At 34.3% G+C, this 22006-nt stretch overlaps 1 protein-coding gene across 1 annotated transcript in view; it reads right to left on the bottom strand.

The window, feature by feature from the left end:
* Positions 1–18700, bottom strand: part of CDH7 (cadherin 7) — a 218789-nt gene extending 200089 nt beyond the window's left edge. Inside the window, exon 1 of the mRNA XM_074274278.1 lies at positions 18439–18700. The gene's annotated coding sequence lies outside the window, so the exon portion shown is untranslated. The remainder of the gene's footprint in view (positions 1–18438) is intronic.
* Positions 18701–22006: the final 3306 nt, after the last annotated feature.

Consider the following 22006-nt stretch of genomic DNA (forward strand, 5'->3'; position numbering starts at 1 on the left):
TCCATCATTCCATCTAATAAACCATTCTACTAGTTTTAGTTGTATTATGGATTTTTTAAAATTATAAACTATTCTGGAAATCTCCCTGTCACTTAAAAAATTGTGTAAGAAATGTATCCTGAGTTCTAAATGAATATCTTTTAAATGAATCTTTGCAATATAGTCAATTGTGAAGTTCTACATTGCCATGATTGTAGAAAGTTTGGCACCATGGATATAATGAGTATCAAATTATATCCTATATCTTCTCATTCCCTTGCTATATCCTTCATCTATGTCACTCTCCCTCCCTTAAGCTTGGTCCTAATATTTCTCTTCTTTCTATTTTCTCTTACCTGTAGATCTGATTAGTGACCCTGTATGTAATTATCATCTCTATAGAAGTGGCTCCCAGATCTACCTTCCCAATCTTTCTCTTCTGAGATCTGGTCTTATATCAAAATGCTTGTTCAACATTTCAAAATTGATGTCCCATGAATAACTTAAAAGTGCCATGCTTAAAACAAAACTCATTATTATTCTCTCAAATTCATTCTTCTTCTAAGCTTCTTATTACTGTTAAGGGAATTACTACTCTTTCAGTCACCCAGGCTTTCAACCTCTGTTCAACCTCATTCTCAACCCTTCTATCACTCATCCTACATATGCAAACACAGTATTCCCTGAATACATTCCCCTTTCTCCAATCACATTACTAAGTTTCTCCTTAGAAGAATACTTTTAAGATGTCCTGATCACATCATGTGCATAATTAAATGGTTTTTAAATAGTTTGAAAAAAAAGGAAATATAATTTAGTAAAATTCACCCGAGTGCAGAGTTTCATAATTTCTCTCCTTGATTCTTGCAAGGATCTTTTCATTGTACATCCTGCTTCAACTATCTTTCCATACAATTCCTTCTCCATATAGCGGCCAAAGTGATTTTCTTAAATTATAGGTCTGACCATGTCATCCCTCTATTCAATAAACTCTAGCAGCTCCCTTTTCTTCTAAGATAAAATGAAAATCTGGCCCCTTTCTATTTTTGAATCTTTTAACCTATGAATACATTACTCCCCACCTAAGAACTTTGCTAACTAGGCATACTAGCCTAAATGCTAGTCTTCTTATACATGATATTTTATCTTTCATCGCAGTGCATTTTCCCTGGCTAATCCACTATGACAATAATATTCTAGCTCTTAAACAAGAAGCCTTAGACCCCTTGACTTTTTTGAATATTCAACACAAATGGCACTTCCTGAAAAAAAGTTCTTTCCATGACCCTGCACCTTTTCTTCTAAGGTTACCTTCCATTTATTTACTCTTTATCTTGTATCAATCCAATGTTGTATATCCTATATATTGAATATTTTATATATTATATGTTTTTATATAATTCTATAATATATCAAGTAGAGTATTTTTTTTCAAAATTCATCGTAAGAAATAAAGAAAGAAACCCAAAGGATGTTCAATCACTGATAGCTTAGGATCTATATCTTTGAGAAAATATCTACATTAATACTTTTATATATAACCACTGAAGAATCTAAAAAAAACAATCTGCATATATATTTATATGTGTATATATGTGTATATTCCTTAAATAAGCTTTTTTTTTTTCACAAATTACCTCTTCATACCTCATTTACCCATCTGTAAAACTGAAGTGGTTAGATTAGATGATCTCTAAATTTGCTTCTGATTCTAAATCAACGATCCTTGATCAAACATTAACTGATAGTCAGAAGTAATACAGATGATGACACTAATACTTTTTCCAGAAATAAATGTTAGAAAATTTATGATGTTTACACTAATGACTCTAGTTTTATATTTTAGCAATAAATTAAAATTATATTTTAGTCAACATTCTTAATTGTAAGATATACTTCTACATGCAAAAGAAAAAAAGTTAATAAATTATCATTACTTTCATTCTAAATTTCTCAAATAGTCCTTTTATAGGACATATTCATGTCATTAGGATATAAATATCCTAATATGGCAAATGAGAAAAATGACATTCAATGAGATTAATTGGTTTATCCCAAATCATATTGTTGCGGGAGTAGCACCTTTAAGATTCCTTGTCTGATCTACCTTTGATACAAGATCTGGTCAAACTAGTTTGGGCTTGTACCTAGCCCCACACCACCCCCACCGGATCTGAGCTGGCTTGGATAACCCAACCCCCAACTATCTGAAAAGCCCGCCAAAAATCTGGCCTTCCAGGAATTAACCTGAGCTCTATCCATATGGCTTCTTCAAGCAGATAAAAACAGCAAAGCTAGAATCATCTTTGGTCAGAGATTTGAAAGATGCCAGCCAAGATGCTGGCATCCGAGACTCTCTGTCCCAGCCACTGCTTTTGGTGTATATCTTCCTCTATCTAATGCCTTTTACGAACCAAACCTTGCAATAAACATCTTTTTACCCATCTAGGTTTTCGGCCTGTAAATTCATTTACAGGGGACTCTCAATGCCACTAGACCTGATTTAACTTTGTATCCTTGCGCCAAATCCTAAGGGGGTTGCAGGGGAGCTCCATGTGACTCCCTGTACCCCGAATCCTGCCACTAGCCCTCACTTAATCCTATTGAGGCATATACCTCATTATTAGATATTTACCTCATCATGTTACCTCATCATTTGGTTCATATTTACCTCATCAATATGACTAGAGACTAGAAGTTGGGTTTTCAGACAGTTAGTTCAGAGTTAGCAATGACATACCTCATTGACCCACATCAAAATGTAAAGGGTGATGACAAGCAAAATATGTTTGTCATTGAAATTAACAAGCGTGCACTGAGCATATTCCTGGTGCTATGCTAAGGATAAAAATACAGTACAAAAGCAAAACAGTCTCTTCCCTAAAGGAGCTTGCTTATACTGAAAGAGAAAGCAAATACATTTATAAATATATGCATAATATATAAAAAATAAACTAAAAGTAATTTGGAAAGAGTGGATTCAAGCTAGATTGGGATGGATATGAGAGCAATGTAGAACCAGATAAGATTAAAGTTAAAATCTATTTAAGGTTTACTTAATACTTGTAGTTCAAGTTTCCCATCTGAAAAATCTGACATTTTAATTATAGTGTGCCATATGCAATCATGGTTTGCAAAGATGTTGAAAGAATTAATGTTGTGTCACCCAAATAGCACCCACATGAGAAACACATAGTAAATATGAGGAAATATCAATATATTAAAAATTAAGAACTGGACAGAAGAAGCAAATAAAGTGTGTGTCAACAGAGTTATAGGGTTGTGACAATGAGAAACAACTGATGTATGTATATACTTTACTAATCACCGTGTAAAGCCCCCCAATATATCAAATAGAGTCTTTTTTTTTTCAAAATTCACTGTAAGAAATAGAGAAGGAAACCCAAAGGATATTTAATTATTGATAACTTAGGATCTATATCTTTGAGAAAATATCTACATTAATACCTTTATATATAACCACTGAAGAATCTAAAAATCTGCAATGATTGAAAGAGGGAGAAAAACACTATAAAACACCAAATTGTCCTAAATATCATCATTCCCAACACTCAAGTATATGTTTGATATAAAAAAATATTTAATTTGGGACAAAGTGAAAAAAAAAAGAAGAGATAGAATGAAGAGGGAGCACTGGCTTATTAAACAGTGTCACAGGAGATTTTAAATGCTCCCTAAAAAAGTAGTGAGATGGTATTGTAGCCCCTTCTTTCCCCATGGAATCTTTTAGACTTTAATGCATAAAGCTTTCATGACAAGTCCTGGGGAAAAGCAAAGTGTGTATCTGTGTTTAAATTTCAGTAGAACAATAATGAAGGTTCAAAACACATCCTTATTCACAGAGGCAGTATGGTGCAGTAGAAAGACTAATAAATTTGTAATGATGAATTCAGAGTTCCCGTGGACTCAGTAGGTAATAAAGTATGAATGTTATGTTACACACATAAAGAGGGTTTGTGGTACAGTACAAGAAAATTGAACTTGATATCATGAATACAGAGGCCAAAATCCTATTCTGCCATTTATCATCTGTGTGACTTTGAACAAGTCAATTCTCTGGGCCTCAATTTCCTTTTCTGCAAAATGAGATTTTTGGACAAGAGACTAAGGTCCTTTTTCATTTGTATATGTATATAATCTTAAGATCACTAGTTTTTCTGGTGAAGAGGTACATTTTATAAAAGCAAAGAATAATCCCTGACCTTAAGGTTACCATGCATAGTTAACTGAGGACCAAGCAGGGAAGTATTTGACTCTTGGTGTGTTAGGCACAGCTGGAGAATCATTTGAAGATATAACTGCTAATATCCAATATGTGACTTATCCTCAAGGGCTGTAGCTTTTGAGAGAGCCCTATGTCTATTAGTAAAAGAAGGCATAGTGATAAATTTTAATCCTTAGGTTAGAATGACAATTGCCACCCAGACTGTGACTTGCTAAAGGCTTTACCAAGAGAAGACCACCTGTCAAATATAGGGATTTACTCGTGGAATATTAACTCTCTATATTGGTATGCTTTGCCTGAAACAGGAAGAGGAATTTTACAACCACACAGCCTAGTCTTCTGCCTTTATCACTTTTACTTTCACAACATCCCACAAATATAGAATAAAATGTTTTATCCAAATTCTTTACCTGTTCATGATTATTTCCAAATTAAACAAATACTATTTCCTAAAGCTTTTGTTGAGGTCAGAGATATACCTGCTTCTTTCCTTACAGATTCCCAACAGAAAGGAAAAAAAAATGAATTCTTAATAATATTTTATTTTCCTTTAGGTCATTTGTTCAATGATAATTATAGCCTTAAAGATCATATATATGTTAGGGAAATACATATGATTTCCTTAAATCTGTTTGCTGATTAGGAATAAATGCAAATGCAAGGTATATTACCTACTAAATTGGATTTTTCTTTTGGTTGTCCTATTTATGACAGTGGGACATCTATTCAATGCAATCATCCATTTTCAATACCATGATGTTATCTTTGGCTCTTTTCTCACCCTCATTTTAACAGTTAGTCAATTGATAATCCTTGTTAATTCCATTCTGCATTATGTTTCTCATTGATTGTTTCCTATCTTTTATATCCATCACCAACTACCACAGAACCTATCCAAGGCTAGCAAAATAAGTTCTGTGGGAAGCTCCTGCTCCTGGTTTCCCTAAACTTACTGCCAATATCCCTTTCCCCCTTTCCCCTCATGGCTAGATAGAGATGTTTTTTAACCTATCAAAGAAGAAAAATCAAAGTCCTTGCTCTATCTCCAATGCTAAGACCATTATTTTCAACAGTTTTGAACTAAACCCCTACATTCTTTGTCTCCCTCACCATTGAAAGGCAGCTATGGTTACTCATACTACTTGGAAAAATATTGAGTCACTAAGTATAATCTTTAAAGTAAAATGGAAGAGCACTGGGAAATTTAATTCCCTTATCTGGTCCATTGGGCAAACAATCTGCTCTGTTACCATGCTTTGCATACCTTCAAGTATTGAAACCTGACATGCCAATTAACTGTATACATGCCAGATCTTGCCATTTACTTTGAAGCTGCTTCTTTGGGACTACCAGGATTTGCCATTTGCTCTGTAGCAATACCCTTAAATACCGCTATTCTTCAACAACTTTATGAATGTCTCCCTGAATTAGAATGTAAATTGCTTGAGAGCAGGAGCTATTTCACTTATCTATTTGTATCCCTGACACTTAGCTCACAAGCATTTAATAAATGGATGGTCATTCATCATTCTGTTCCTATTGCTACCTCTCTAGTACTGATCCTCATTATCACCATCGTCTACAGATTCTTATAAGATCTATGTACCTACATCTATATAATACATAAAATCACTTTAAGTTTTACTATGCACTATAAAAATATTGTTCCATTTAATGCACAATAAGCAGGTAGTCATTGCATTCACTATTTACAGATAAAGAAACTGAGGCTGTCAAAAGTTGTGAATTGTTCAGGATCACTTAGCATGTGTCTGTAGTCAAATCTGACTGACTCCAGCTCCAAGTCTCTAATATGCTACCTAGCTGTTAGATATAGACAGACAGACAGACAGACAGACACACACACACACACACACACACACACACACATATATTCATTCAAAAGTAAACATGTAGACATCTAATAATGTTATACTGAGCTACATACTGAAAATGCAAAGATGAAACAGATTTCATTGTCAAGAAGCGCATATAGTATTTGTTACAGGCAAGAGTATGATGATAAATGTTTAACAATGATTCTCAAAAAAAAAGAAAAGAAAAGAAAAAGGGCACACATTTAATCTTAATTTTCTTTAATTGACATTTCTTCTATCATTTTTTAAAGTCTAGAAATCACTGAAATATAAATCCAGCCCTCATATGTAGTATTTGTAGATTCTCAAGGTATAAGTGCTCACACTGAAAATTTAACAATCAGCTCTTGCACAATATGCATTCTAGACATGTTGATTTTCCCCTAATTGTTTTCTTTGCTTTCCTATATGTGACTATTTTATCTTACCTGGAATGCCTCACTCTTTTTTCTAACCAATCAACTATATATTGGTGATTTTCACCTGTCCGCCTATTGTCTAAAATACAGATGGATTACTATTTTCTCAACCTTTTTCTAGCCTTTCAGGTAGAATGTGTAGACTACATCCTATTCCTCCCATTCTCCCAACTTGCTCTTCCCTTCTTCAAGCTAACCTTTCCCAATTTAGTATGCTTTCCAAGCCTCTCATTACATTGGTCACCTATTCTGAACACCAATTTAGCAATGACCTTTCTAAAATGTGACAACTAAAAATGAGCAAACTATATTTGTTCTGACCTGGACTGAGTATAAGATAATTATATTACCTTCCTTTTTGCTTTTTTTTTTTCTCCTTGAAATACACAGAAATAGTTTTTTCTATATTTATGTTAGTTAATTAATATTATAATTACTTTCTTATGTGTCAAATTCCTTACATTTAATTATAATTTTCATAAGAGTACAAGCCTCTTAAAAAATTGTACATTCTCCACTTCTAGTAAAGTCTTATGCAAACAGAAAAACTTCTAGCTAAATAGAATTTCACAACACCTGGCATACCACCTAGCATACACAATATTTAATAAATGAAGTGATTTAGAGATCACCTAGTTCAATTCCCTCATTTTATAGCTGAACAAGCTGAAGCCTAGAAGTATTAAGTGACTTACCTGAGATTGAACAATCAGAATTAGGATATACAAGCTCTTTAATTTTAAATCTAGCATTCTTTTTACTGTAGCATGCAATATAAATAGTTATCTGAATTGTTCAATTGACTTGAAAGTAGATTCAAGTTTAATTATAACTCTGCCACTAATCAGCTGAGGGACCAAGTCAAGCCACTTCACCCAGTTGAGACCTTTATTTCACTATTTATAAAAGGAATGATGTTTACTCCATATCCAAAGTGTTTTGTAGTTCTAAAATATTATAATCCCCTGGTTGTTTTAGACTATCTATATAATAATAAAAAAGATCTAGAATTAATATGCCTTTCTAAGAGTTTGGGGGAGGGACTAAGTAATATATAAAGGCCAGTGATGAAATTGCACTAATGTATAAGGAGAGATTTTAGGAACATGATATTTAGGGCCAACATCAACCTTAGAATAATGGAATACAAAAGCTCTGTATCAGCCTACAAGAAAAAGTAGAGAATTAATAGTCAGTTAGGGGCCAGATTAGATTTTCTCTAAGGTCTCTCCTTAATTTTCAATGATTCAGGGGCAGCCAGGTGGCCCAATGGATAGAGCACTAGTCCTGAAGTCACGAGGACCCGAGTTCAAGTCAGACCTCAGACACTTAACATGTCCTAGCGTGTGACCCTGGGCAAGTCACTTAACCCCAGTTGCTTTAGCAAAAAAAAAAAAAAAAAAAAAAAAATTTCAATGATTCGGCAATGATTTTCCAATCTGTTCTAAATGAAGAAGAAACACCAGAAGAAGAAAATACAGTAAATACAGGAACCTTAGAATCTTCAGAATTCCAATTCTGTCCTCTTAGAATCTCCAATATACATTTAGTAACAGAATCTATATCTTCCCTTTTCACTTATAGCACATCTAAGATAATCTTAGTTTGTAATTTCAATAAAATAATGAACCTCAACACCCTTTGGAAAGTTTCATTAAATTTAACAATAATTGAATGAAGCATGTCAAATAATAGCAAATAAATATAATTAAAATATTATTTTTAAAATATTATTAAAATAATTTATAAATTAAACATAATTTTATAAAATAAATATAAATGAAAAAATAATCAAATAAAAGCAAATGTTTGTGAGTCAATTCTATTCTCTATCTGAGCTATCACAAAGAAATAAGGAGATTTTAAGGATCCTCTTGTGACCTTCAAGAAGTTAAAGTTTTCATTTATAAATAATTGGATAAATACAGTTCTCATTCCTGAATAAGCATGACCATTACCTCTGCATGAAACATTCTAGAATTTGCTTATGCAAAGTTAAAAGGAAATATAACCAAAAATTAAATTGAGGTTTGGTAAAATGCTAATTAACTTGGTTATATTGGTTTAATTGCTCTTATTTAGCAATTTATAAGATCAAACTATTATAAACCCCAAGTATTAGGAAAATGTCTTTAGTTAAAAGATATTCAGTGACTTCATAAACCTAATCAAGCCCTCATTTCTCTTTACTCACTTTTGAATCTCTAAGAAAAGCAATAAAGTATGAAGACAAAAAATATAAAATATATATGTATATACAGATATGTATATTCTCCCATCTATTCTAGATATTTAAAATATCAACTAGTTTGACGATCTTTTATATACCTGGTATTTTCCAGCATGCAAAAGAGGAGACAGAGACTCCAAAAAAAAATAAAAAATAAATAAATAAAAAGTCACATTAACAAAGATACCAGTAAATGGTGGTCAAAATCTGTTGGATTGTGCATTTGATATCAAGCCAAGAAGCATTCATTAAGTGTCTACTGAATGCCATGTATTTTGCTTAACACTAAGGATACAAACATGTCAAAAAACAGTCACTGAGTTCAAGTAGCTAACAATCTAATGAGGATGGCAGAGAAAAGACAACATTCAAACAACTAATTACAGACAGGATGTACTTCTTCAGTTGTTTGAGTCTTATCTGACTCTTCTTGAACACATTTAAGGTTTTCTTAGCAAAGATATTGGAATGGTTTACTTTCTATAGATCATGTTACAGAAGAAGAACAAAGACCAATAATGTTATATGACTTGCTTGGGATCACACAGCTAGTAAGTGTCTAAGGCCAAATTTGAATTCAGGAGAATGTCATCCTGATTCCATGCCCAGGACTCTAACCACTAGCTACCACTAACAGTATATATTCAGAATAAACTACAGATAATTTTAGAGGGAAGATAGTAGCATTAGTAGGAACAGGAAAAGCCTTCTTATAGAAGGTAGTACTCAAATGGCTCTGAAGGGGAAAGTCAGGCAAGTGACCTTGCCCAGCCTTCCCTCACTTAAATCCAGTTCCCTTGCATGTCATGGCATCACTTCTCTGATGTCATAGTCTTCTAGAAAAGACAAACAACAACAAGGATTTTCATTGAAACTTAAAAGAAGCTTACAAAGCAAGGTGACAAGTATAAAAGATTTCTAGGAATAGGAGACAGCCAGTGAAAATGCATGGAGTTGGAATATGGATATTCTCACAGACTGATAATTTCCTACCTCCAAACAATAATCTTATTTTCGCCCCTTGTTCTCAACCTTCTAAGTTAGACCTCTTACTTTGCCTTTGTCCACTTTCCTCATTCACAACACTATAAAAATAAGGCTAGTGATGGAGAGACAGCATAGTATAATAGAAGAATACTGAATTTGGAGTGTAGATTTTTTTTTTTTTCACTTCCACCCTCAACCCCCATTTAGTAGGGACTTGACCATTAGTAACTGATTACACAATTTTTCTGAGCTAGTTCCATTATCTGTAAAAATACAGATAATAATGTTTGCACTACTCACCTTAAAGAATAGCGATAAGACAAGCACTTTGCAAACCTTAAAATACTAAGTAAATGTGTGTTATTAACTAAATAGATAGTTCTAAATAAACAGGGTAAGTACTATTCATCCTGCCAATTATGACAATCCTTCTTTTACCAAGAACATAGCATAGTTAGCTTTTGGCTGTCTGTCATGTTCCCTATTTCTACTTCAGAAAATAGCTGGTGCTTCAAAAGTGTATTGGTGTACATTTTAAGGTGACATCAATACACATGTCAGCACAAGACAGTTACAAACATGTTATATTATAACTTCCAAAAATAAATAAGAGTAGCTTAAATTTAGGGGATAGAAGATTCCAAAAAGAAAGTTTTGGGGTCTTTTTTTTGTTTTTTTGTTTTGTTTTGTTTTGTTTTTAAATGGAGGTTACCTGTTTTGTAGCAATATATATATATATATATATATATATATATATATATATATATATATATATATATATATAGCCAGTGTCTTTCTTTGAAAGACATTCTGACAATAGCTATTGGTCTAATAATCACTTTGAAATACAATCTTCGATCAGCACAGAAAAATTACTTATTAGGCACTGACATTTAAAAGCTAAGGTTTCTTTAATGTTTATTACAATATTTTTTCAATATGTCTTTTCACAACTGAAAATGCTTAAAATGTTACTATACAGTTTATGTTTGTGATCATCACACACTACCTTATTATACAAAACAGAAAACTTATATATGAAACATCAGGCATAATACAACCCAAATGTTAGGAAAAATAATCCAAAAGGAAGGGGAAAATTAGGGAAAGCAGTCAGGCAGTATACAGAGAATCATCATTATTTATCTGGTCTAAAATCACTTTATCATGCTGTCTCATTGTTCCAATTATTTTTGTTCAGCTAAGTGGCAACACATTATTTCCAAGTAAATGGTTTATTATTCATTTATCTTTAATAGATAAAATGATTTTATCTGAACTAATTCATTATTTTAAAAATTTCTCAGCTTTTCTGCCCTACTTAGCATCACTATGAAACCATTTTAAAAATCAGATTAAATACCTATCACACTGGTGACTAACTGTTTGTTCCCACTTAAAAATAATGAACAAAGACTCCCAATAACTAAAACTGGTTTTATTTTTCAGCATAAATAACAGCTGCTGAACTACTGGTATAAAGTTAAAAATCCTTCTTAATTCAAGACAACATTCTGAATAAGCCAAAATAATTTACTTAACAGAAACTCAAATAATCCAAGGTAAGGACATCAAAGGGTGATTACATGTTTAATAATGACAAATTGATGAATATGTATTCTTTTTGAGGAGGAAAGAAAGCACTATTCTCTATGCTTTCTAGAGACTACATGATTGACAATGCAATACTCACAGAAATTCTTTTTAACTTTGAAAAAACTTAAAGGGGAGGTAAAATATATTTTCCCTAACCAAATGTAAGTAGTCAATTGGATATCTCAGGGGAAAAGACCAGTTGCCTCTATCACTTTAAATAGCAAACAAAATATATTTAATTATTCAATCTTAAATGTCTTGAACCATCATCATCAGTAACTGTTTTAAAAATAATTAGTTAATACAACTGACCAGTTATTTGAATATTCCTTTTTCATACTGACATTAAACTGCCATTTCACTGTTTTCAGAAACAAGTTGGTATTTTGTTTGTTTTCATTTATTATTTTATTGAAAGCGAACAATGCCAGATAGAAGAGTAATCACATCATTGTGTAAATGAATTCTATAATCATTGGCTTTAACATTTCCATTTTCTAGGGGGAAAAAAAAGTATAGGAATAAAATGCTGATTCAGAAAAGTCTTCTTTCTATAATGATCCATGAGATTCAGAAAAGAAAACCAATAAGGATTGGCTACTAAACATCTCCTGAATCTTGCTTATATTTTTTTAGATATTTCACTGAATAATCTAAAACATAATTTGAAAAAACAACTATAAACAAGGGTGGACCTGGGGTTAGGGTGGAGGAGTAAGATAATGTCATTTTAAAGTTGTTTTAAGGTTGAACTGTCCTAGAATAATATTATTTAATAATTACTTACACTAAATATATATATATATATATATAGTTATGTGTGTACATCCACACAACACACATATGCTCTCCTGGAAAAATGCATCCCTTTAATTTTATGGGAATAGTGAACCTTTTGACAAAATGTTACAAAACTCTTAAAAGAATTATTATTCCTTTTTACATCTATGTTGTACTATAAAACTTCTCTTGTTTAGTCTGGTGGAAAACTCATTTTTTTATTCAGTAGCGACAGAATCTAAAAAAGTTGGAAAAATCCTCAAAAGTCATCAATATCAAATTAGGGCTGATAAAGTAAACCTACCAAGTGATCATCTCACTTTTTTATGAAGGTTTGAATAGAGGAAAAAAGCTTATTAACCTTTAAGATCAGCTTATTACAATTTTGAGTAAATAGGAGACTTTTCTTATTGCTCCTAATTCTGCTATTGGAGGCTAAGGTGCATAGATTTAGGCTCTCAAAGGAACCTCAAAGTTAGTCTAGTCCAATTTTCTGAATTTAAATGTGAGAAAACTAAGTCTTAGAGAGGTAACATGGCTTGGATAGACAGAAAGTGCCAGATCACAAATAAAGAGTACCAGAATTTGAACTTAGGTCTTCTGACTGCATATCCAGTACTCTTTTCAGGATATCACCTCTTTTCAACATGCTGGACCTTCAAATACTTAGAGGCTATTATATCACCTCAAGACTTCTTTAGTCCAGGCCAGTTCTTTTAAATAATTTTTATATGGCATGATCTTGAGTCCTCTCACAATCTTAGCTTCCTTCCTCTGGATATTTAACTATGTCCTTCCTAAAGTCCCCCACTCTTAACTGTCTATTTGAAAATTATCTTATTTCAGGCTGTCTAGGAATAAAGAATAAGCTTTCTTAAACACTTCATAATTTTTCCTTCAAAACCTAACAATCATCACAAGGTTTTCCTCATGATAACTTCCCCCTGTTACAGATTGATTTGAACCCACATGGATTTAAACAGGTGTTTTAATAAGGATGATTTATATCAAGACAAATAAAGATTACCTGTTTTCTATAGATCATATTAAAAAAAAATCAATTATTCATTGTACATCAAAACTAGAAAAGACCTAAAAGATCAGTGTACTTTTACACCTACATTTGAGATATGAGAAAATCAAGGCCCAGGGAAAAAAAATCACTTGCCCAAGGTCATACAATGATGTAGTGGCAGAATTAGGCCTAGAAACCAGATCAAAAATCCTGTTATTAAACACATTGCCCCCAGATATGTTCAATACAATCTTAAATACAGAAACAAATATTACAATATTATGAGGGACATAAAGAGGCTGTGGACCCCAGGTTTAGGGGGATGGGAATTAACAGCAAGGAGGAATTTCAGAAGTCATATTTGTAGTTGATTCCCTATGGCCACAGATTGACTCTGTGGTTGAGGCCAAGATTTATGCGACAGAAAGAAAAAATAATACGGTATTTTTCTTCCCCCCTTTGGATAAAGCAGTGGTATAGGGATTCCTGAGGATTTGTAATAAAGGACATGAGCAAAGATAATCAGAAGGCCACTCTTCAAGATAGGATGAATCTAAAACATTAACTGAATGAAACATGACTTTAAATAAGTCTAGTTTTAAATGGGTCAGTCTATGTTAACAAAAGCAATCTACTTTTTTCTGTACGTTCTGTGAAAGGCAAGGAAGTAAAATTTTCATACTTCAGTACCTTCTCTCATAAGTAGAATTTGAGCATCTTTATTAAAGTACCATACTACCTGGAGCCATACCCCCTGAAGGAGGAAAGAATCCCTTAAATGGAGTGTCTACTAGTGTGTGTAGGGGGGTGCTTGCCCAACGGCATACTTTTAAAGAAAAAGGGTGTGAGTTAGCAGGCTTGTATTCAAGTTTTCTTTTTCTTCCTTTTCCATTTCAACTTCTCTCTCTTCAAGCCCTTACTTTTAAAGAGAAAGGTGTGAATTGGCAGGCTTGTATTCAAGTTTTCTTTTTCTTCCTTTTTCATTTCAACTTCTCTCTCTTCAAGCCCTAGCTTCTTTATACAACTATATTAGCTAATGGTTAACCATAAGCTTCAAAACAACTCAAAGAATTCCTTAAAATATCATTTTAACAATGTCAAATATCGGGTACTGCCTTCCCTGGATCAATAGTAAGAAATGATTCATTATTTTCTTTCTATGACTTCAAGTCTAATAAAAATAGATTCCTTTTATAAGATCTTATTTTGCAATTGACTAATTTCACTAAAATTTAATCTTTGCCACCCTGTGTACTTTGGAATCAGACAGTCAAGCCTAGGGCAATATCATTTAGAGTTATAAAATATTTGTATTGAAGGTATTATTTGGCATAAAGTAACAACTCTAATTGGAAATTCTGTTGCTATAACTTCCAACTTCTTGATCTCTTTGTATATATGGCTACAATACTTTCTGATTTATTCTCCTTAAGAATATTTCTTTGAAAGGACCACTAAAAGTTCAAAGTAGTTTCAAGAATTATAATAAGGATATGTGTTCCCAACTTTCCTTCTTCAAAGATGAAGTTATTATTATTATTTTTATCTCATATACTTAGGCTAGGGGCCCTCTAATTGTGATTTCTCAAGTCAAGAAACTGTGATCAAATCCATTAGCTCCCTGAGCAAGAAAACATTTACAACTACAGACCACAATCTCCCACAGTTAACCTGGCCTAAATATTCAGGCAGGGGCCCTGTAAATGAAGTACTTTGCCTGTAGTGTGCATCTGGTTATCAAACAAGGAATGAAAATTCTCTAAATTGATTATAGTGGCCCTTTAAGTTAAATACAAATGTCCTCTATCTTAAATTATGGATTTAACAAGGAAATGGAAGGAATAGGTAGCAATTAACTAAACGGATCCCATATGCCATAAAGAGAAAATAAAGTAACAACTCTGGTAGTAGTTCAGAGTGCTTCAGAGTTAATTATGTAATAATTACAGTGCTGAAGTCTATTTTAAAATGACTTTTTTTTTCCTTAGATAGAAGTGCATGTATACATGGTAATATGCTCTTCAAAATTTACCTTTACCTTCATATTATATCAGATGTGATTTATATCTTTAAATGCATCATTTTAACTTGATCTATTTATAGAATAACATAAAGCAGTGTTTCCCAAAGCAAGCATTGGTAACAATACTGAAACACGAGTTTTTCTGTATCCTTACAAACTCATTTTCACTATTTTAGCAGTGCAAAGACTCATAGTACACCAATAGGGAGAAATTATTAGGGGTATCTTCCTGCAGAACCTCTAAAATCCCAGAGGAGGCACTCGTGTATTGCTACTCATCACTGAATGTGCTAGGCTTGTCAAAGACTGTCACATAAGAGTCCTTGATTCACATGCCTTCCTCTCCTGTGCTCAGTTCAGCCCAATTTGATACTAGCCCCCTCTGAAACCAACTCATTCTTATTGACAAGGAGGAAAAAAAGCAATTCTCAGTGTCTACACGGAGGCGTTCATGCACAAAACTTCGATAATCAAGTAATGCAGGTGACTTGACTCAGAAGCCACTGACAAAGATAATGTAATAGAAAGCTGTGAAGTCTGCCAATCAAGTGAAAAAAAAAAAAAACAAAACAGGTATTTGTCCATCTCATAGTGATACTATACATAAGCAAGTAGTACAACACTTAATTTAAAACCTTGCAGAGACCAAGAGAGTTGAAGCCACTTAGCAATAAATACCCACTATAAGGAGGAACAATTTATGTGTTTAGCACTTTATAAAAGATGTTTAAAAGATTTGCTTAAGGCATTATTTGACTCAGCACAAGCAGTACTCACTTTTCTTTATCATAGATTTTGTGAAGGTTTTTTTTTTTTTTTTTTTTGATTTTGCTATCAAGGCAACTAAAATTTTATATAATGGACAGATAGGCAGGGAACTGAAACACACAAACACACACACACAAATACACATACACACCTCTGAGAAGGACAGAGTGTAGATATTTATATACTTAGGAAGGATGAACAGAAGCCAACTCAGTGTGCAGCATACCCTTCTTCACTGGCCACTAAAGACTCCAGTCAATTCAAGGGTAAATTGCTCTAATACAGATGCTTTACAATTACCCTTTTATAAGAAAGGGTAAAAGCTCTGTGCTATTAAATCAATAAAAGTAGACTTGAGAGAGTTGTGTGGCTGTCAGCTGATTGTTAACACAGTTCTAATGACCTATAGCAGCTCTTAATTACAATAATATCTTACATTGTAAGGACACAATGCCCTTTTATTAAAGCTCCAAACCTTAATAGCTTTTAGCAGGAAGATGGCCTGCACACTGATTATTGTTTTTATGTGTGTATGTTTTTCCCCACCAGCACACTTTCAACATGCCATACTAGATAAGACTATTAACTTTGGATATTAACCTAATTGCTTCAGCTGTCTGCTTCTATGTTAAATACTAATGCAGAAAAAAAGCCTTTCACTTTCTTCTCCCTCTACCCTTTTCTTCCTGCTATAAAAGTTATCACTTTGTCATTCTGCTTCATTTTTATCCTGAGTAAGTTTTTATTTTAACTCATCTTATACTCAATACTCCTAAAAATAAAGAAGAAAAAAATAGCCATCAGAATTCTCCAACACAGTAATAAGGCAAAGTGATGGGATAAACACAAAGTCAAAACAGGGATTATTAAACAGGAAGTAATGTTTGGTATCCAAGTGAGGTTACAAATATAATAGCACTAAAACACATTCTTTTAATTAGGCACTACTAAATTATTTTTCTCAACCTGTTTTCTGAACAACCTTCCTACTGAACAGGTACTGCAGACTGTAACATGATAAATATAAGTACTATTTTTTTTCCATTAACCCTGAAAATTCTTGATTTACTCAACTCTAAAAACAAGGTTCAATTGAGTTGTTTTATTTTCTTTTTAATGATGTCCATCTGATTTACAGCTGCATTGCTACATGGCTATCATTCACCACATTGTTTTAAAAAAATTCCTTTCAGAGAAAAACATCAGCAATAAAAAAGTATTCCCTGGAAGGAAAAAGAAATGAGACATACTTAAGTCTTCAAAAAGTAAATACTCCAGTATCTTTTGATTGGGTTGAGGAGCAAGATAAAATTTGCTTTTGGGTTACAGTATTTTTTCTATACATCCTTTATTTGCTTCCAAAATCTGATTATTCACTTTCATATGAAGGAGGACAGTGAAATGTTGTTAAAGGTTTTATGAAGTGCATGTTTTTTGTTTTTGTTTTGTTTTGTTTTTTCCTTCAAGTCTCTCCTTTCACTAGATAAGTAGTCTATCAATCAGGAGATTTTTCTTGCATTGGGAAAGGATTAAAGTATATACACTGGGTTCAATTTGCAGAATCCGAAAATCTTTGTTAATCTTGGCCCGTGGCCTTCCTTTCCAAATCAGTTAATCCATTTCCCTAACAGGAATTTGGCTTCCAGCTCAAATTCACCTTAACTATACTTAAGACAACAAAAAGGTAAGAAAGGTCTTTAGAGAGCCAATTGGTTCTTTCTCTGTCATTCAAATTGTAGCTCAGAGTACTTAGGACTTCAGCCAGTATAGAAAGCTAACTAAGCCTCAGACAAACTGAAATCAAAGAAGCATGATGCCTGAGTATATATCCAACATTCATCATAGTGGAGGGGAAGGAGGTCACTAATCAAAGGCTAAAGCACTGCAGAGCTAACCTTATCAGTTGAATACTAATTACAGAAATAAAGCCTTCTGTGACTTGATTCACATTTAAGAATTGTAAAATATTTTTGGTATCTATAGTTTAAAGGAATGGAGGTGGGGGAGGAGATCTTTTTCACAACAGTAAAATCCTTTACCTTTAACCCAACAACTCCACACCGGATTGGTGTTGAATAAAAAGACTGAGTTTAACAGCCACCAGTGAGGAACTGAGGCACTCTCAAATTCCCCCCACCCCCTTCAAGTGTGAAAAACTGTCCAGACTTCATTGTAACTATGGCCCCATCTAACTGTTTGTCGACTGACTGATCGAAGAGTATTTAGGTTATTTCGTCTTATTCGTCACTATTTCTAGCGTCACATCTGGTGTCTATTCCTAAAGGCTTCCAAGACAGTAAACTGTTTTCTCAATATGCATACCGTGTTTTCTACGGAAGCATTTCATATCAAATGGTAGTAACTTTTGAATTCTAAAGCTAATAGCAAATAAATTCTAGCTTCCTTTGCTCTTCCTGTTCAGACTCTGGTAATACCTGGAGAAGGCTGAAAGGACATTAAAAATAATACAGAGATTCCAACCCTTGAACCCAAAGAAGAACGGTGCCTGTCCTCTTACCTGATATTCCGTTGTACCCCCTCCCGTTTTAGTCACAAACTGCGTGGGTATTTTAATCCAAATGGGTACAGACTCTCATCAGCAAAGAACTCGCGGACAGCTCTTAAACATGTGCCTAAGCCTCTCCTAGCTCCGGGATGAACTTGCATCGCCCAGCATCGAATCTGTGCTCTGGACCGCTCCGTACAGGGGGCTCCCTCCCTCCAATCACATCACACTGCGCGGCGGGCGCATCCAGTGGAGGCGGAGGGCTCCCCTGGAGCTCGCTCGCTGGGCGAGCAGACTGCAGAGAACTCCCTCCCTCCCACCCCAGCCCAGCCTGCGCGCTCGCTCGTTCGCTCTGCGCCTCCTCCCTCTCTCTCTTCCTCTCCTTTTCTATTCCTCCTTATTTGCCACCCTCCCGTTATTCACAAGAAGCTGGAGCTAGTCCGGGCGCGATGCGGAGTGGGCGGCTAGCCGAGGGAACCCGTTCCTCTGCCCGGCGCTGCAAAGACAGAAGTCGGCGATACCAGGAGGGAGCTCTTGCGGTCTTGCCCAACCGTTACTCATAGGCAAGAGGTATGGAGAGAGGGTTTGTTCCAGTAGGGAAAGGGACAGGGAAAGGGAGAGCTCAAGAGGAGGGGTAGGGGGAGGAAGATCAGCCCAGCGAGGTTCACCGCGCCTGGCGCCTGCTGTCAGTTCTGTCTGAAGCCGGCCAGAGGAGGCACTAAGACTTTTTGTACCTCCCGAAGACCCAATGGTGGCTGTGGAAAAGGAATTCAAAAAAGGAAAACACCCTGTCAATGCACGCTCGCGCGCGCGCGCACACACACCATACACACAGATGTACACACATGCACGCACCCTCCTCCTCCAGCCTTTTGACAGAATCTGTACAGATGGATTCCTTTGCATAAAAATCAGGACGAGGGTTTAAAGGGGGGCGGGAGGGGGGCTGCAGATAATCTTTCTTGGCTAGTTATTTGCATTTGAAAAGCTGCTAGCTAGAAGAGTTTAAGAATTTCTTCACACACCTTTTAATTTCCCTCTCCTTCCACTCATTAGCTAGTCATAGAATCTGTGATCTATTGAGTTCCGGAGGCATGGAGGAAGGCGAAGTCATAAAACTAATCAGAACTTATAGTTTTCTTGCTTTATAGTTTTGCCCTTTCAATCTCCTCAGCCTGCCCTAGTTCCCCGTTCTTTGCTTACTGAAATTCTCTCTCCTTATTGGCTTCTCCTTGTAAAAACTTGCTGGGTATATAATTTATTCCCTATGGGATGCCGAAGACCTTTGCGAAGTGAGGACATATGCGAGCATTTTATTTAGAGCAAGCAGCATCAAATTGAGTTTGCTTTACTTTCACTCTTCCATTACTTTATTCAATCCCAATCCAAGTAAAGAGCTGAGTCTTATGTGAAAAGGGCGAAATAAGACATAAAGAACAAATATATTTGCTAGTAGATACATTTTTATTTTGTCCTCTCAACCAGTGGGATATGTACTTTTTGTGGCATATTCCCAAGAGCATTCTGTAATGGAGTCAGAGTAGGATGAGGGGTGGAAAGTGAAGGTCTGTAATTAGACGTTTAAGGTTTAAATTATTGTTTGTTCTTTAGTTCAGTCCTGACTTTTAAGGAAATCATTAAATCCCAGTGGACGTCAGTTTTTTTATCAATAAAATAAGAGGATTGAACAAGCTAATATCTAAAGATCCTTCTAGTTTTAAACCCTAGGAATCCTCTTAAGTATGAGAAATGAGGAATTTTTCATTGAACCCATTATTCTTATATGCCTATCAATAGACCTTAGAATCTTTCTCTCTCCCTTAATCCTTCCCTCCACCTGCCCCTCTTTCACCCTCCCTAATTTCACTTGAACCAGTCAGCAAACAAGCAAACATAAACTCATTCATGACCAATGATTTCAACATCCAGAATTTCAAGTTATGCCTTTCTTCACCTCTAGTCAGTCCTTACATCTAAATGGGCGTACAGCATATTTTTACTTTGATTGCCATTATCACCTCAAATCCATATATTCTTTGCACCCCAAACCTCTCTTCAACATACTGTGCCATTAAAAAAAAAAAAAAAAATCTGTCACCAGTATCTCTAAGTTTTTTAACAGACCTTGGAATCAATTGTGGTATATCAGAGGGAGAGGGGGCAAAATCCTTATTATATGATCTTGGTGAGTCCCTTTTAATTTCAGCATTTTCATCTGTAAAATATAAATAACCTTTGCAGTATTAAAATTATTGATCTTTAAATGAAGACCTATCTCCAGATATTTATGATTTTTCCTTTTTCTGGGGTGAAGAGAGAGTATTGGCCCATGAGTCAGAAGCACCTGAGTTCAAAAAGGTTCATAGCTGTTACAAGCTGTGTGATTCCAGTCAAGTTACTTCACTCTGTTTGCCTCAGTTTCTTCATTTGTAAAATGAGGTGGAGAAGGAAATGACAAACCCCTCCAGTATTGTTATCAAGAAAACTCCAAAAGAGGTCATGAAGTGTCAAATACAATTCAACAAAAGCAATATCATATTGGTTCTAATAGCTATCTGGTTATTTTGTCTATTCACATTTTATTTCCAAATTTAGATAGTGCTCCTTAGAGATATGGATCATATCTTTAATGTGTTCCCTTTATTCAGAAAGTGCCTCATTTATTTTGTATATATTTTGTACACATATATGCACATTTATGTGAATGAATGCTCCCTGAAAGTAGGAACAGCTTTATTTTTGTCTTTATATCCCCAGTGCCTTATCATAGGGACTGACACATAGGAGGCATTTAAAAATGATTGATTGAATTGCTTCTACTTCTGTATATAACTAATGCATTGTTGGAAGAAGTGTATTTACTAAATAATTGTAGACTGATTCTTTTATTGCTTTTTCATGAAAGATGAAATGGTATCATGATTAAGAATCTTATTTTTTTATGTTACTAAGAATCAGACCCATCTAAACCCTAGATTTTATAAACAGTATCAATTTATTGGTTCACAGGAAATGTCAAAAGAAACCTGCTTATTTGGAAACCATTGCAGAATCTAAGTAATTGTGTTACTATATTACCCAGGTTTTTTCATGCCATCTTTATCCTTATACTGCACCAGCAGGGTCATTTCAAGTTCAGGTATGTCTGAAACCAGTTACTACCTCCTTTTCTTTGGTTTCATTCTTCAGTCCAGTAAAATTACTCTGAGTATTACAATTCACAAAGATTTTCCAGAGGGGAAGATGCAGTGCTGTTGTAAAAAGAACCTGTGAATAAGAGACAGGACCCCTGAATTTCAATCTCAGCCTTAATCAAGTCACTTAACTTTGCCTGGCCTCAATTTTCTCATTTCTAAAAACAGAGTATTGGACTAAACCATTTCTGAGGCTTCTTTTAGGCCTAAGGAGTCTATGAAAGGATAATAAAGGTCATGTACACATTTGCATATTATTATATATCTATAGTTCTTTCACACATTTTTTGGTCATTTGAAATTTTACTTTCTAATATTGCTTCCCTGGCAAACAATAATGATTTTTCCACTCACTTCAAAGGAAATATATAAGCCTTTATATTATA

Source organism: Sminthopsis crassicaudata, chromosome 1, assembly GCF_048593235.1.
Source record: "Sminthopsis crassicaudata isolate SCR6 chromosome 1, ASM4859323v1, whole genome shotgun sequence".
NCBI classification, from domain to species: domain Eukaryota; kingdom Metazoa; phylum Chordata; class Mammalia; order Dasyuromorphia; family Dasyuridae; genus Sminthopsis; species Sminthopsis crassicaudata.